Genomic DNA, 16,243 nt, shown 5'->3' with positions numbered 1-16,243 from the left:
ATACTACACCCCCCAGAGCCAGCAAAAGATCATTTGTAATTTCTTTTTGACTAGTTGCTCGATTCCTCTGTACTGTCTACATGCTGGGAACTTCAGAAGCCACCACCACTACTAATTCAATTCTACCTCCCCACCCACCAAGACCAGCTGCTGACCTGCCAGGGTAAGGCCTGTATTGCACTGTGCTCCACTCTTCACCCTAATGAAACACACCTTTCCAGCCAACCTCCTAAGATGTCTTGGACTGGAAATTTTTTTTTTCATCCCAACCTTTTGTTGGTTCTGCCATTCTAGAATTAATTTTGAGACATTTTTAAAAGTTTGGGTTTTTTTTTTTGTAGGAGAATTTAGAAGAGCTTAGTCAAGTCCCTGCTTTTACTCTGCCTTCATGTTTTTGTTTCAGAACGTTTTGCAAAATGATAAGTAGTATCTATCTAATACCAAGAAAATGGGAGTAATGGGAATAAATTGGAAGCCTTCCCATAAAGATCAGAAATGAAGCACGGATGACTCTTATCACCCCGTTTAAAATTTTTTTATTTATGCTAGCTATAGCAATACCCCTGTTCTGTTGTTTATTCTTCATTTTTGAAGAGGATCAATAATATCTTAGTTGAAGACTTGCCAATGTATTGGATTTAAGTGAGACAATGGTGCTCTGAGTTCCCACCCTCACTTTTATACTGATTCATCAAAACCCAGTGCTAAAAAGAAAGTCAAGATTACTGGCAATGACCCAGAATGCAGTGAAAGATCTTGGTGTCCTCTATGCCTGACCACAGCTCAAAGGAAATATAAAAAGATCTATTTGTTAAAAAATATTTATAGCAGCTTTTCTGTGATGGCAAAGATTTGTAAATTGAGGGGATGTTCATCAATTAGGAAATAACTAAACAAGTTGTGGTATATGATTGTAACAGAATACTATTGTACTATAAGAAATGATGAGCAGGATAGTTTCAGAAAAACTTGGGAAGATGTATATGAATTTATGTAAAGTGAAGTGAGCAGAAGAGGAGAACATTGTACATCATAACAGCAATAGTGTAGAGAATTGTCCACTGTGATTAACTACTCTGATCAGGACAATGATCCAAGACAATTTCACAGGACTCATAATTAAAAAATAATATTCTAGAGAGAGAACTGATGGACTCTGAATACATATTGAAGCATACACTTAAAGAAACCTTTATTTTTATCATCTTTGTTTATGTTTTCTTTTGCAGGAATAGATTTTGTATGACCTCACTTGTGTAATCAAAATCAAAGTACTTGCCTTTTCAAGGAGCAGTGGGGGATGAGAATGAGGAAGAGAATTTGGAACTCAAAAATTTTAAAAATCATTGTTAATAATTTTTACATGTAATTGGGAAATATTTAATGAAATAAAAATAATTTAAAATAAAGTATTATGAATGATTTCATTTCTTATATGATACTTATTTGTTTTGGAAGCCAAGGAACCTGCTTTTTATGGTAGATTCAGGGAACAGAGATAAAAGAACAGAGGTGGTATGAGAATAAAAGAATGCTTTACCAAAATGAAAGATACCTATAATCCATCTAGAAGAGAGACTATTCAATCTTTTTGAGTATTCTTTTCCATCTGGAATTCCCTGATTCATGCTTTCATAGCATAATGGAATAGAATATTTCACAAAAATGAATTGTAAGCTTATCAATAAAGATACAATACTATCGCTATCATATCCCACCAAAAATTAATGACCCCCAATAATTTCACAACTTCATTCAAAAAGAATATCACTAATAAAATTGTACTCCTTGCCTGAAAGTGAACTTAGTATTAAGAAGGAATACTAGCCACTTTTGAATTAGCAGTGGAGGAATATGAGCTTAGTGATTATGATGTTCAGATGGAAAAAATAACTGGATCTTCTTTGTCAAATCAAATAATATCTTGATAAATAGTTGCATCATCTCCAGTGATTTAATTCAACAGGAAGACATCAGAAAATGATTGCTTTCAACAAAATATTTTTATTTTCCATGCTCATTTGCATTCTGTCCTGATTTCTAATCGTTTTATTTCAATGGTGAATTTATCCTAAATAACCTCTTTAACTGCTAGCTTTTTAAAAAGAAGCCCATAATTAAGGAAGAAATTAAGATCCCCAAATTGGAATGTTGGGAGTATGATTTTTGAGCAAATCTTATATTAAAAAAAAAAGATTTCAAACACTTTTTATACTAAGCAAGCTGGTAGCATGGGTTGTCATGGTAACAGGATGCATTCCAATGATAGGAGTAATGATGTTCTTTATCTAACTAGGTGTTCATCTTCTAAATGGGGGAGCAATTGTCATAGCTGAAATCCATTACACTTATTTTAAATTTGCATTAGAAACAATTGTGTCCTTTATTTTCAAATAGGATTTTTAATGTCCTCAAGGGGAAAACAGAATTAAGATTATGTGAGATAGAACTGGTGTGTAAATGAAAAGACAGTAAAATAAAAATCAATTGTACAAAATCCATTGATACATGATATGGAGACAGATGAAAATCAGATAATATAATTCCATAGAACTTTTCAAACTATAAAGGGGAGTATTTACATCCATCAGTATGAAGAAATATAGAAAGATTCAGTATGTGGACTATTTGGTAACTTTCTGGTTGTACCAATTAGTAGTAACTAATACCACCATTTTTTGACTATACATTAATCCACAGAACTGCAATGTAATGTCAGAAAAATAGTAATTTTATCTGGATCATTTGGTCTGTATTCCCAAGTAGCAAGATACATTAAATCCTGCACCTTATTGACTACTGAATTGAAATACTTTTCACCCTCACCTTCACTGATTACTAATATCATTGAAAATTAAATCGAGCTAGTTCAGTTTAATATTTAGGTCATTAACCCACAGATACTTTTCTCAAGAAATTTATGAACTCCAGAAAGGTAAGAACAAGTTTCTTTATTTGTATCCTTGGTATATAATAGTTGTCTAATAAATGTTTATTGAATTGAATAAATCTAAATAAAAGATCTGAGGGATCTATAAATGAATTGTTAAAGAATCTTTGGACTTTACTTGAAGACTAATTTAATTTACAGAGTGGCATTGCTGGGTATTTTGCAGATATAAATATATATATATATATATATATATATTTATATTTATTTATTTTAGGTTTTTGCAAGGCAAATGGGGTTAAGTGGCTTGCCCAAGGCCTGTACACAACTAGGTAATTATTAAGTGTCTGAGACTGGATTTGAACCCAGGTACTCCTGACTCCAGGGCCGGTGCTTTATCCACTACTCCACCTAGCTGCCCCTATTTTGCTTATATTTTCAAGATAATATAAAATGCAAAAAATTGCCAGTAGTTGCATTTAATTACCTTATCAAAGTATGTTATGATTAACTTTTCCATTCTGTTTTTCCTGATTGATAAAATTCTGGTTATTAATCCACCACTTTGGCTGAAATTGCCTAGTCAAATGATATGAGCATTTGAGCCAACCGAATTAACTAATTGCTTTAACTCATATTGTTTATTCCAACTTATACTCATTCAATTCAATAAAACATATGACATATGAAAAAAGACATTAATCACTGTGTATCAGAGATAGGAAGAATTAAATAGTTTACTTAATTTCTTCAAGAGGAATTGTTTCCTATTCAATAAAATAATGGGTTTGAATTAGATGCTTTCTAAGGTTCCATCCTATTATAAACTATTAAAAATTTTTCTTATGGCATCAAATGTATAGGGATCTCACAAATTTTAGATCTGGTATTTTAAGGCAAGAGTAACTTTCTTTTCCGATGGCAGAGTTTATAAGAAATTGGAACTAAGAGTGAATTACAGAAACTGAATATGTAAAATGTTTCACAAATCTTAAAATACAACAATTATATGTATGTGTATATATATATATATATATATATATATATATATATATATATACATACATACACTATTATTGTTGCTGGTGCTTCCAATCTCTTTCAGCCTCCTCCTTGTCCCAATGGTCTTTTGAAATCATGGATTAAATTGGGGGGAAGATCTATTTTTATCTATATGTTTAACTCCAACTAAAATATGGGGAATAAGCATGGGGTATGCATAGTGCTAGTCCCATTTTGCATCTGGACGTGGCACATTCTATTCATTAAGTCATATTCCAAAATTTTCTCATACTCAGGATACTTTCTTATCACTACCCAAATATTCCATCATCCCTCCTGGACTTGCCACCCCAGTTGTAGTTGACTGTCATTTGCATCACCTTGCACATGCTCTTCTGAGACCCAGCTCTGTTGTCTTGGTAACCATCCTACTGCTCTTGCATAACAATTACCTTGACTCTTAGTTCACTCTGGGTTCATTCTCTGGCTATTATAATGTGAGTTCCACTGATGCTGGGTATACTGGATCTTGTCACTCTCTCCCCATTAACTTCCTACTTCCTTGTGTCTGGTGAAATTTATGTGTTAATTTCTCAGATTTATATACATAAATATATAATATATGCTTATATGTGTGTTTAGGACATCATGTTTAAAATAACCAGATACAATAACTATAAAATGAGAGGATTAAACTTAATAACTTACCTTGGATTTATCTTCCGGTTCTATCATCCAGGACTATCTCCAGTTGTCCTGATTCATATCTGACCACTGGATCCAGATGGCTAAGGAGAAAGTGAGACTGGTGACTTAGCATAGCACCATGTCACTCAATCCAATTCATGTGCTTGTCATGGCATCACCTCCCTGATGTCATGCTCTTCTTTGAAAATAAAGGACGATCATCATCATTTTCTAGTTCTATACAGATGATCCTATATAGGTTCCAATGAGGGGGACTCTATGTAGATTCCTCCATTTCAGCAAAGAAGAAAATTCCAAAGACTTGACCCATCAAGATAGACTAGATTTGATGTTGTTCTTGACATAAAAGGTGTTACAACTGTGCTCAAGATCTAATTGATTCAGATGACTAAAGCCTTGGCATAGATCTTCCTATTGACCTTGGTATAAAAGTACAGAATATAGTTCTTCAGGCTTCCAGAGAGCAGATAAACAACATGGACAATGTGAGCAAAGAGAAGCCTACATGTGGTTGTATCAATGTAGCATTCTTCCCATTGTAGAATTAAATTGTCTTTTAAAATTATCCTAGGTAAATATAATCATAAATGTGGATCTGGAAGTGATATTGGAAATCATTTAGTCTAACCCTTTATTTTACAGAAGAAAACCTAAGGCCTAAAGAGTTTAAAGGACTGTTATCCAAGGTCATGCTGGAGTTAAGAATCCTCCCATAGTAGTCATGTTGCCACACATATATTGAGAGAAGAGACTGCTACCTCCCTCTTTGTCTTCTCTCCTGTCTCTCTGGGAAGTGCTGTTTCCTTATCTCTTTTAACTAAGCCTATTTTTTGTTTTACTTTGTCTTAGATCAGATTCCTACCACTGCTTTTTTTAAACTACAGCTGAAGTATAATAAGTTAGGTTCCAGCCCCTTACCTTGACTCTGTGTGTGTGTTTCTTGTGTATAACATATTGTAGGATTCTCTGGAGAGATGCTAAAAGACTCCTGATTCAGGGGGTGGGAACCCTGCTCAACCCTGTTTTCCCATATGCTTCCTGTATTCCCAGGCTGGGAAGAAACACAAATCCCAGGATCTTTGCAACCAACATAAGCTTTGCCAGAAGATCATTATATACATGCTGATCGAGAACTGTATTAGTTGTCCACAAAACTCTATCAATATGATATCCATTTGTTTTTTCAGCATGACTAGCAAAACCAAACTCTTGAGTTATGGATCTTATTTAATAGACTTTGAAATATTTCATAGTCAACATCATGTTATGCACAAATGACCATCTATAGATGATCCCACTTTGACTTAGATTCTTCATTGGATATCCAACAAAAGAGTAACAAACTTCCATAGTGTTTTATTTGAGATCTCTGAGGGTCTCAGAGGAATCTTTAGCAAAAAAGAGAGAGACAGAAAGAAAAACAAAGAGAGATAAAGTCAGAGACTTTGTCTTCATTATAACTGTTAGAAATGACAAGTTAAAAAGAAATTTTATGAAGATGATTGTATGATGTTTGTGAGAAATTTTCATATACTTTGGAAAGACTATTTTCTGTGATTAATGAAGAGATTTCAAAATGGAACTAATTTAGTTTATTTGCAAAGAGAATGAAGTTAACTCTGTAGATGAGAATTAGAAGGACAAATTTTAGACACTATCTTGAGGGAATTGATTGTAGTGAGACTATTTCTAGATAAGAAAAGGGGAATCATCTATTGCTTTATCAAAGAGTTAAAGTGACTCAAGATAAGACATTTATCATAACCAAAATATTGCAAATAGATATGTCTTTATTATGGGTTTAACTTCTTAGTAAAATGTACCTGTTCAATGATTTAAGTATTTATTTAATTACAGAGAAATAATAGTAATTACTATTGGGAAAGGAGGTTTCTCCAGTTATTAAATAAGTAATATTTAATGAATTAGAATCGGGGATTGAGCTAATTAACTAACAAGAAAGAGATGAAATGTTTATTAATTATAAACTATTTCATTAAAGTTGAGGTTACTATAGAGCTCAGAATGATCAAATTAAATATATATCAATGAATGAGTGGCAGGTTAAGAGACCTACAAATGAGTTGTGAACATATTATCCCTCATTTATATCTGGTTAAAGACAAGGAGTGCATCTCTAAATACTGTATTAGACTCAGATCAAGCCTGAATGTGCCTCCTTGTAACTTTCAGCACTTTTACTGCTAGTTCTGAAGGAGGCCAGGAGGGCTGTAATCCCCCTCCCTAAGAGAACTTTTCAAAAATTTGATGACAACTATAATGGACTTCTTCTAGGATAAACATGCCCAGTTCTTCAAATAATCCTCATTTGGCACGGACTTTATGATACTAGTCACCCTCCTTTGGATATTCTTCATCTTTCTCTATTTATTCCATCCATCTGTCCATCCATCTATCATCTGTCTGTCTATCTATCTATCTATCTATCTATCTATCTATCTATCTATCTATCTATCTATCATCTATCTATCATTTTTAGAACTAACCACACTACTCTATGTGCAGTTTAATTAGGACAGAATATAGTGAAACTACTGCTTCCTTATTTCCATATTTGTTTAAGAATCAGTAAATTATCACAATTGTTTCACATCTCTTTTTTTCTTTCAAAATTATTTTTAATTATTTTAGATATCTAACTATTCATCTATCTGTCATTGATCCATTCTGTCTGTCTGTCTGTCTATCTATCTTTCTATCTATCATGTTTAGAACTAACCACACCACCACTCCACATGTGGTTTAATTAGGACAGAGTATGGTGAGGCTACTACCTCCTTATTTCCACACTTGTTAAAGAATTAGTACAATATCACAATTATTCCTCATTTCTGTCTTTTTTTCTTTCACAATTATTTAAGGATTTATTTTAATTAATTTTTTTCAATTAACAACTATGCATCTCCCACCATCGTCTTCTATATTATTACCTCATGAAAGACTTAGTTGATTGAATTGCCTACCAGACATTTCTAAGAGGTAAATTCAGGAAAACTACAAGTTTGACAGATTTTCCACAGAGGAAAAACAAAGAATAATGAATAGAATTTTCAATTAAGTATATTCAAAGTAACTTGATCACTATAATTACACAAGCAACAATCAATTGTTTTGACTTTTTTTTGACTCATTCTGTTTACACTTTATACTTGTATATTTTTGGTTTCTGCTTACTATGCATCAATATATTTAAATCTTTCCAATTTTTTTGCATTTCGCATGTTCATAATTTCTCATGATACTGTAATATACACATATATACATATATATATTATATATATATATATATATATATATATATATATATATATAATATATGCAGGGCTATGTGGTTTTCAAAGAGATGAAATTTTCCCCCAACTAAGAAAATTTCATGATCTGGTGGTAGAAAAAGATGAGAGGGTGGTGTTCAGTGGCAAAGGAACTATGGTTGTTTACATTCAGAGAGGGTGAAGAAGTGAAACTGTGTCTGGAGAAGGAGACTAGAGGAATTATGACCCCAGAAGTTCCATGGCTGCCTATAAGGGCTATTATCTGGATTCTGCTGCTATAGCTAGGTGCTGGCTGCTCTACTTTTAGCAGCCAGGATAGATGAAAAACCACTAAGGGCTAACTTTCCATTTGGGAAAATTAGTACCAGATGGGGAAATGACTTTTCCCATTTCCCTTTCTTCCACTGCACCACCTAGCTGCCCTCCATTTCCCTTTCTTGCTTTCTGAGATCATTTACTCCAAAGCTGTTGTTTTTTCCTGCCACTGTTCTTTAAAACTATGTTTATGTCTTCCACTTTAGTTAGCACTGAAACCAGTTTTTTCCCCCATCCATAAGACTCATCTTCACTATATTTGGATCCTAATAATGACAATGAGACTACAAGGGAAACAATGATGAAGATGACATCATGTTAGCATTTTTATAACTTTAGGGTTTAGAAAGTATTTCACATATGTTGTTTCATTTGATCTTCCCGACAACCTTGGACAGTTAGTACTATTATTATTCCTGTTTTAAAAATAAGTAAATTGAGACTGAAAGAGATTAAGGATTTAAACTGAGATTTTCCCACAAAAAAGAGAACCAGTACTATTATTGGTATATAAACACACATACACACATCCATACATTCTTACATACACACATATATACATACACACATGAGGGGGTGAAGTAGACAGACATACAAAGGATCAGTTTATTCCTCTTTCTAAAAATACTACAGTTTTTAGCTGCTCTAGTTGGACTCTCTAACCTAAAAAAAAAAGGAGCAAACCTTACAAGTTTTACTACTTTTTTTAATTAACTTCTGAAAGGGCAGAACTAAACTAGAGTCAGGTTTTTTTTTTTAATTTTCAGGCTAAAATGAGTCAAATTGCCAATTTTCCACTTGGGACAAGGCTAAGCAATGTTTCCTCATTTACTCTTTTTCTCTCTTCTTCATATGAGCAAAAGAATCTCACTGGAGTTGAGAAGCGATGAGGGAAATGGTAACATCTAGTGGGAGGAGCAAAGGGAGTAGCTGGGAAAACTCTGATTTGCTCACATTTCAGTGAGGGGGATCAGAGATGGAAGTGAGCATCCCTACTTTTCATTATCACCTTTAGCCTCAAGTGTAAACCCAGACAAGCATAGAAACAACACTAACATTAAAGACACAATGCTGGATGCAAGGAATTTGGAATCTATTTTATCTCCCAAAGATGTTCCTCTCAGTTCTTGGCCATATATACAAATTCTTTGATTTATTACATCCCTTCCCCAACACCCTGAGGAAATTTTACTTATAGATAAGATTCTGACTCATAAACAGGTCCTATTATGTTGTTCCCCTATTCAATAAACTCTAGTACCTCACTGTCACCTCCAGGATCAAAACCAAAATTATATTTGGCAATCAAATCCCTCTATATCCTAGTTCCTTACAACTTTCCCAATATTCTTTCATTGTACTTCCCATCATGTACCCTTGGATTCAGTGTTGCTGGTTAGTGGGTTATTCCATAAACAAGATATTCCATTTTTCATTTCCCAGAATTTCTCTGAACTGCCTCTCCTGCCTGGAAAACTCTGCCTACTGACTTCCCTGGCTTTAAGTCCCAGCTAAAATCCCATTTTTTTTCAGGAAGCTTTTTTGAAACTTTTTGCCCCTTTTTGCTAACACCCCAGGGATGGCACAGATAGATACTTAGTATATGTTTACTTATTTCTGGTCTCCCCAAAAGAATAGGAACAAAAAATTTTCAGTGTACAATCTAGATTAAGTATGAGACAACTATATATTTCCTATACACAAAAGAAATGATAAAATCACAATGACTCATATTGACAATAAGAATTAAACCAAATAAATGACCGTACTAAATCTTCTTCATCTAAACATGAAGCATTTTATGGAATTACTCATTGAGTATTTTAGGAATTTTACCTCTATTTGGCATTGCATTTCTCATGGTACATGTCTTCTGGAAGGCAAATCAAAGATTTGGGTTCTTCCTCTTGTTTGTAGTCATTTGTTACAAGCACTGGTGTAATCACAGGTGATTCTTCCTGTAAATGGTATGATTTCTGACACTGGGGTTCTGTATACTGTGGGAGACTTTGGGCTTTTATGTGTAGTTCTTTCCCATGTCATCGAGGCACCACAGCATTGCAGTAATGTTGGGAAGATTTTCAGTGTGGTATTTTTTAGGATAATAAACTTTTTTTTTTAGATTTTTCAAGACAATGGGGCTAAGTGGCTTGCCCAAAGCCACACGGCTAGGTAATTATTAAGTGTCTGAGGTCCAATTTGAACCCAGGTACTCCTGACTCCAAGGCTGGTGCTCTATCTATTGCATCACCTAGCCGCCCCTAGGATAATAAACTTTTAACAGCAGGATTTGATGGTCCATGTTACTTTGCTCTAAGACCATGCTCTCTCTGGAACCCAAAGACTTTGGTTCCCCAAAAGCTGCTTGGAGGACCATGGGAATAATGCCATCAGAGCACTAGTCAACATTTTTATGATTGGAACAATGACAGTTTCTGATTGTCTTTGACTATGCTCTTGATTAATGAAAACATTCTTGTCAATGGCTTTTAGTCCAAGAATTTCACCACTAGAGGCTCAATATGAATGCCTCTTGCCATTTCTCTTAATCATGACCCCAGTTCTCAAAAACAACAAAATAGAGCTAGGGTCCTATTCCCAGGTCTCCCACTGTATCCAGTCCAATGAAGCATTTTACGGAATTACTCATTGGGTATTTTAGGAATTTTACCTCTGTTTGGCATTGCACTTCTCATGGTATATGTCTTCTGGAAGGCAAATCCAAAAATGCTGTTTGCTATACTATCAAGCCACTGGATTAAGATGGTTTTGTAAGAGACAGAGAGAAGGATTCCTATGCACAACATTCCCCTCACTTTAATCAACATAATGTGCATGTCATGCCAGCATTCATTTGATGTCATGATCTCTTTCAATTACAAAGGATAGGGGCGGCTAGGTTGTCGTAGTGGATAAAGCACCAGCCTTGGAGTCAAGAGTACCTGGGTTCAAATCTGATCTCAGACACTTAATAATTACCTAGTTGTGTGGCCTTGGGCAAGCCACTTAACCCCATTTGCCTTGCAAAAAAACCTAAAAAAAAATGTTAGGGGCGGCTAGGTGGCGTAGTGGATAAAGCACTGGCCTTGGAGTCAGGAGAACCTGGGTTCAAATCCGACTTCAGACACTTAATAATTGCCTAGCTGTGTGGCCTTGGGCAAGCTGCTTAACTCCATTTGCCTTGCAAAAACGTAACAACAACAACAAAAATTACAAAGGATAGCAATCATTGACACGTGGACTGCTCCCATTACCCATTCACGAGCCCTAATTTGTTTAGCCCCTATATATGCCTGGTCTATCCTAGATGCCTGTCTCTTATTATTCTGTTTTGCTCACACTTTGAACCCTAGATATAATGGAGGGTAGAAAACAATAGCCTTTTCCTGGACAGACCCAGGGAAGTATTATGTTACTGTTGCAGTGGGATCGATGTTTTCCAGCGAAGACTCACTACTTCACCCAGGAATACAGGTATAAAAAGAAAATAGAGATTTTATTAAGAAGTTACAACACTTGGGGGCGGCTAGGTGGCGTAGTGGATAAAGCACCGGCCTTGGAGTCAGGAGTACTTGGGTTCAAATCCAGACTCAGACACTTAATAATGACCTAGCTGTGTGGCCTTGGGCAAGCCACTTAACTCCATTTGCCTTGCAAAAACCTAAAAAAAAAATAAGTTACAACACAAAGAAAATAATAGGGAAGTTAAAGAGAGATTAAAGAAAACCATGTGGATTGCTAATTAATCTTGGCAGGCCAGCTGCCAGATTAAGCAGGTCTGAAAGCAAAAAGAGGTGGAGCCTCAGCCAAAATTTCCTTAAATCCCCCCTCAGGGTTCATGGGAAGAGGTGGTGACTTGGGAGTTGCCCAAGTCCCACATTGGAGAGTTTGCCTTTTGGGGAGGGTCTTGGGTCTCAGATTCTGACCTGGGTGGTCTCAAAAGTTGTTTCAGTGCTTGCATAACCTAGTTTGCCTTACCAATGAAAAGCGGCCAAGATCAGACTGGAGGTCAAGAGGGAGTGTTTGTTATAACAGTGGCAGAGGAAGAGTGAAGATTTGCAAAATTTTGTTTCCAATTAATTTCCATATTCCCTATGCCCATGGTTCTCTTTACCATTACTGTGGAGGAAATCATAAAGTAGTTAAACAACTCTACATCTTTGGAGAATTAGTCTTAGAAACCGTATTTAGGAATTTAACTTTAAGTATGAAAAGGGCTTCACAAACATTATGATCCTCATAGCAACACAATGAGGAAGGTGCTAGTATTATTTCCATTTCACAAATGAGAAAAATAGAAAGCTGAAAGAGATCAAGCATTTTGCCCAGGTTCATATAATCTGAAAGTGTCTGAGGGGAGAAAGGTTCAAAGGTCTTCCTGATTAATAGTCTAGAGCTCTGTCTACTATACCATGCTGCCTTCATATGTGAATCTGGCTTCAAACATGCCTGTGGCATGAAGGGTTTTATTTATGAAAGCAACAGGTGGGCATGATAACATGACAAAAAATCCAGAGAGCCGGGTTCTAGATCATTCACCAATTGACTTTATGCTGTTTGAAAAAATACTTTATCTTTTCTCTCATTTTTAAAATGAAAGGGTGAAACTAGATTGTCTCTAAAAGTCATTGCAGACGTAGACTTCTATGAATTTATTGAGTAGAGCCCAGAGGTCTATGGCAGTAACAGGACTTGGACATCTTCACAAGCTGAAAGCTCTCCTGATGGCCAAATTGCTTGCCCATGTGATGCTAAAAGTATTGGATCCAGTTAAGAAATCCTGAGTTCAAATCCTTTTTCAGACATGTTACGTAGCCATGAACCCCTGGACAAATCATCTTTTAGTCTCAGTTTCCTCATCTGCAAAACAGGTATAACAATAACCCTAACAACAGCACTAATGAATAGTTCCTCCCTCTCGAGGCTGTCATGAGGATCAAACAAAACAAATGTAAAAGCTTTTGCAGAACTTAAAGTACTATAGAAATGCTGGTTATTATTGCTAATGTCTTTATTAGAAAACCCTAAACTTCTCGTTCAAACAAGAATGTAATTATAGCGCAGCCCCCAACATCACTTCCACTCCCTGCAGGGACTGAGCAGTCTTAACATCTGGGTTATTTGCCTTGTCCTCTGGGCCTCAATCTATTGATAGGTACACTCACTTCAGATCGTCTGAAACATTGCCACCTGCTGGCTGAAAATTTTGTTTGTCTTTGTCCTTCTTTGGAAACTGCCTCTCGGTCCTCTTCAGCTCTGGTTACCTGTCTGGAGGCCAAGAGCTCATCTTCTAGAACAGAAAGTGATTTGTTCTGTCCATGAGAACCATTTGTCAGTTGTGGGGAGATTTGAAAGCTGCCTTCCTGTTCATTTGGTTCAATCAAAGTCACAGAATGGGCAGGTTTTAGACTTGGCATTTAAAAGGGTCTTAGCACCAATCCAACTATTTCATTTCACATATAAGGAAACTAAACCTAGGAACATTAGGTAACCTGTCCGATGTTGTTCAATTCCCAGTTTGAAAGTGGAAGAGCCAGGATTCGACTCTGGACCCTCTGACTCAGTATACTGTCTACTTTCCATAACACTGTGTTGCTCAACAATTATTATTTTTTTCTTTTTAGTTTTTGCAAGGCAGTGGGGTTAAGTGGCTTGCCCAAGGCCACACAGCTAGGCCATTATTAAGTGTCTGAGGCCAGATTTGAACTCAGGTACTCCTGACTCCAGAGCTGGTGCTCTATCCACTGCACAACCTAGCTGCCCCTCAACAATTAATTATTAAGCAACTACTATTTTAGAAAAGGATCCCTAGTCTCAAGGAATTCATTTTCTACTGTGGGAATGAATACATAATCAAGTAAACAACACATAACAAGCAAATAAAAAGCAATTTTTAGGGGGAGAGGGAGATGAGAACTAAAATTTGAAGGGAATCAGGAAAGACTGCAGATAAGAGGTGGTGCTATATTTAAGTTGAGCCTTGAATGGAGCCAGGAATTGCAGGAGGTAAAGATATATAAAGAGGGTATTCCAGGCATGGGGGATACCTCTGACAAAGTTCAGAGGCAAAAGATAAAATGTCATATATAGGGGGAAAAAAATAAAAACAATTTGACTGGTATGTAAAGTACACAAGAAAGAGGGGAGTGGGAGAATTGTCTAGAAAGACAGTTTGGAATCAAACTGGGAAGAATTTAAAAAAAAATTTAGACGTAAGAATGAACCTGTCAGGTTTTTTGAACTGGTTAAAAGCATGGTTCACCTTTGCTTCAGATTTGTTAATTTGATGGCAATCTGGAAGATGAATTGGAGAAGGGAAATATTTGGCAAAAAATGAGACCAAACTGGGAGTTATTGTGATAGTTCAGAGAAGTCACAGGGACCTGAATTTGGGGAGTGGTCTTATGAAGGCAAGAGAAAAGAGATAGCCTTGGGAATTGGGGAGGGAAAGTCAATAATGAGGCCTGCTTCAGTGCTATCTGAAGCAACAGAAAGGATGAGTAAGGGGGGGGGTCTATTGAGTTCTTCTTCAGTATTTCAAAACAGCAATGATGAACCAAGTAACCAAAACAAGCAAAGGGAAAAAAAGGAAATAATTTCCACAAAGAATCCCCTATGGGAAGCAGGGACAACAGCAATAACAGTGTTAACAAATTAACAAATAAAACTAATTCAATGAAGAATTACTTTGGGGAATCCCAATACAAAGGTCCAAGAAGAGACAAATTCAGGAATAGCTCTAATTAGAGCTCCAGAGAAAAGAAGAGAATGATAACAAACTTCCCAGGAGTGACTGAAAGGCTTAATAAAAGAACTGAAGAATTAAATAATAAAATTAAAACTCAATGAAAAGACTGGAAAAGAACATTGCTGCTTAGGAAGGGAAGTAGACAATGTTCACAAAACAGTGGATACCTTGACAAAAATAATTAAAGGGAAAAGATTCATCCAATTCTCTTGAATTTTCAATATCTTAGCCTTAGATATCATTTTGCAAAGATACTTATTCTCACTGACAAATCACCCTCCCTCCAAGTGTTCCCTAATTTACTCCCATTGGGTACCAAAAACACTAAGACAATTGATTTTGGATTATTTTGGTGTATGTATCCAGAACTTTTTTATTCTTCTTTAAAGGAAGGCTCTTTGAGCTGTAACTTTTGCAAAAGTTAATGCTCACAATGCCCTTCCTTAAGCAGGGAGGCAATCTAATTGGAGAAGGGAAGGTAACAACTGCTACCTTAATGAAAAATACAAGTATCCTATAAAATTAGAAAAAGACTGAACTTTGGGACCATTGTTTTGTTGTTATAAGCTGACTTATTAAACAGCATTTGCCAAATTGTATGCATTGAAAGGAGGAAAGTCAAAAGAAACAAATGGTACTGCTTCTTTTGACAGAGCTGTGTGACTTCAGGAGTTAAGGCATCAAATTCACAGAAGCTCAAAGTTGTAAGAGGCCAGGAAAACATTTTTAATTCAGTCATCAAACCTATAGCAAATTAAAAATTTTATCTACAATTCCTCCTGAAAGGGAATCTCCCAGATTTTTCTTGAAGACCTTGAAAATAGGAGAATTCACTTCCTCCAAAGGGTTCTTGGGTGGTTCTCCTGATCTCTGTTTGCATTTTTTGTTTTATGTGTTCATGAGGAAGTCTTATGTACTGAGATGTACAGCTAGCTACCTGAGATCCTGTGAACAAAGAAGATGAGAGGTCTGGGAGAAAATGTCTCTGTGTCACTAAACCAGAGACAGAACTTTGTAAACTTTAAAGTATTATAAAATGTGCGTTATTATTTCATTCCCATCTTTCATTTGGAAAGGAATTAGATAGAATTACTGCTGGAACAAACTATCATATATTCAAGGATCATGATGGCATAAGTATTAAACAACTGCCTTTTGTAGTTGATTACAAGTAAACTTAGTCTCACTGAAAGCAACCTCAGCACAATTCCAATAGCACAGAGAACAGCAGGCATGATTTACTACTCACCTTGATCCCACAAGGTTTTTTTTTTTTGCAAGGCAAAT

This window comes from Macrotis lagotis, chromosome 8 (genome assembly GCF_037893015.1).
Source record: "Macrotis lagotis isolate mMagLag1 chromosome 8, bilby.v1.9.chrom.fasta, whole genome shotgun sequence".
NCBI classification, from domain to species: Eukaryota; Metazoa; Chordata; class Mammalia; order Peramelemorphia; family Peramelidae; genus Macrotis; species Macrotis lagotis.
The sequence above is the reverse complement of the archived record's forward strand: the minus strand, read 5'-3'. Positions refer to the sequence as shown.